The sequence below is a fragment of the Empidonax traillii genome, unplaced genomic scaffold (assembly GCF_003031625.1).
Source record: "Empidonax traillii isolate 1590-97213 ecotype Southwest subspecies unplaced genomic scaffold, ASM303162v1 scaffold337:size667617, whole genome shotgun sequence".
NCBI classification, from domain to species: Eukaryota; Metazoa; Chordata; class Aves; order Passeriformes; family Tyrannidae; genus Empidonax; species Empidonax traillii.
In genome coordinates, this window is record NW_020955530.1 from 593865 (window position 1) to 596501 (window position 2637).

A 2637-nucleotide genomic window follows, 5' to 3' on the forward strand; every position below is an offset into this window, starting at 1 on the left:
TAAAACAAGACAACAAGAAGCAAATGAGCAGAAATACACTGCTAATAGAATAAAAGCACCAGCTAGAACACCAAAGAAGTTCATTACACTGAAGTATTACTTCCAAAAAAGAAATTTATCCTAAAAGAGCTTCTACATCTTGCTTCTTCAAGTCCAACAGGATAAAGGTATCTGATGATTACCACAGACCAAATAAAACACCAAGCCATTTTCTGTAGCAAGAGTAAACACATTTTAAATTTTTTTTTACCTTTTGAAAGAACGTTGAAAAATCTTTTGCCACATTTCCCTTGGCTGCTTTGTTTTTTAATGCCATCTCCTCAATGGTGTCTTGAAGGAATTTAGCCAATTCAAGTTTTACTCTCAATTCTTTCTTCAACCTTTCCTCCTGTTAAGAAAACATTTGGTTTTTAAAGTTCCTTCAAGAAACGTGCATGAAATATCACTTCTTCTGGCCCCAAGTAAGTTATGTGGAGTACTCCTGGGCTTCTACTGTAACACATACATCCCATGAGGGCAGTCACTCTTACCTAAGATCCCCAAATTACACTGGAAAATAGGCTCCAAGCTCCATGAGGCATGAGATGCAATGCCAGGAGTGGCCTCACCTGCTAAAACTAAAGTGAATCCTCTAAATTAGCAACAAAAAGACTGAAACTAACAAACTGGTTTGGGTAGTTCCCAACTCTTGTATCCAGCCCAGAAATCCTACACTACATCTCATCCAAAAAAAGAGAATTCATCACAGAATTTGAGATGAGTGGTTATTTAGATCCCAGTACACAATCACGACTGATTATATCTGTGACTGACTGGGAGCTCCCCATGTACAAACCTCGTGGAGGCTTTTTGTACTCTGAAAGTGAGAACTTGTAGGGTTTTTGGGTGGGATTTCTAATTCTGATAAAACTTAACTAAAAGAAATAAACTCTAAACAAAAAATGTGTAAGAAGCTGTTTTATGTATTAAGTATACATATGAAAAACCTTGCATCAAGAATAAAGACTACAAATGTTACAGCATATATTTTAATACAAGTTAGAAAAATAAAGTCTCAGAGCTTTCATTTCTGAATTGAAAACGGAGATGGGGATAGCAGCAGAGACAAGAGAGGCTCAGAGCCCTGATAGCTCAGCACCTGCACATATAAAAAGGCAAACCAGGACGGCACTGGTTCATTACCATACGTTAAACAGCAAGATCTTCAAAACAAGATAAGTAAGATAAAAGCACTACCCTAACACTGAAAAAAAACCCCAATCCAACCTTTTAGACTTTTTCTATTTTCTTTACCAAGGAGATTCCTACTTTTTTTCAAAAAATATTACTGTATTATAAATTCAGACCTGCTTACCTTTTTAGACTTTGTCTCAAATGTAGAGGGAAGCATATTAGGGAACAACTTAAGAGCTACTGGAAGCAAAAATTCCATAAATGGGACAACAAGAAAAACCAAGAAAGGGACCAGGCGGAAAAGATCGGCACATATTCGAAGGAACTGAAAGGGAAAAAAAAGAATTGTATTGATAAACTAAAACTCAAATGTTTATTTTAAAAAAACGTGTTATGACCATCCAATTATCATTAAGGCTCATATATACATCGATTTGCTATGAAGAAAATATAAAATAACACAGAAAAAAAATGTGACAAAGTCAGTTTTTAGTATGTTTTTCTTCAAATTGCTATATACTACAGAGTTTCAGCAGTTTTCAACACTATAGAAAGTATTTCAAAAGCCTCAATGTGTCTCAATAGGATTATTGAACAAGTATCTCATTTAAACCTCTTAAAAGCACCTGAAAACAGGAGGTGGTCATTTGTTGTCATTAAAGCTGCTTAACTTCTTTTATGCATCTTTATTTGTGCTCCACCACTTCTTACATGCATGAGCTACTACGGACTAAGTAATCAAGAACAAAATGAAAGATCCCTCCCCCTGTGCCTTATAACAATTGTAATGTACATTTAAATCCAGGCTAATGAGCCCAGCTTGGTAGATTCCTTTTTTTTTTTTTAAATCATTGCTTTTCTAGAGCAGTAATCCTCTGAAGCAGGCCAAGGCACTGGTTACTGAATCTTCAACTGCATGAAATACCGTCCTTGTGATGTCTGTACACTCACAAATATATATATTAGGCTGCACAGTCGCTAAATCTTTCAGTAATTGCTGAAAGCTTAAGAACTCTTTTAATATTGGGGAGCACAGATCTCGCTTGATTCTAACTCATTTTACAACGGATGTAACTGGTTGTTGGGAATACTGTCCGTTCCTAAGTCAGAGACCAAAGGCCAGATGTGCACTGTGGCACACTACTGCCACAGCAGATGTCATTCCACATCAGGATTTGATAAACACAGCCATGGGTGGTAAAAACTGGCAACCTAAATGCTATTACAAAACCAAACACGTGCTTCCCCCTCCAGCCCCTCCCCGCAGCTCACAGTAAAATGAGGGGAACAGCAGCAACAACCAGCACAGACCTCACAGTCCCTAGGACTGATTTGCTAGAATACAAAACCCGTAAAACTTCATTCAGAATTTTCTTAGCATAAAACCAGCCAGAATCTTAAATACTGTATGAGGAATGCACATGCTGGACAGACCCAAAGTTCCACTTCTTTCTTTTTTTTTTT

The 2637-nt window shown here is 37.0% G+C and overlaps 1 protein-coding gene across 1 annotated transcript in view; it reads right to left on the reverse strand.

The window, feature by feature from the left end:
- The window catches only part of LETM1 (leucine zipper and EF-hand containing transmembrane protein 1), a 35255-nt gene that overhangs the window by 17737 nt on the left and 14881 nt on the right, over window positions 1-2637 (reverse strand). The window lies entirely within an intron of this gene.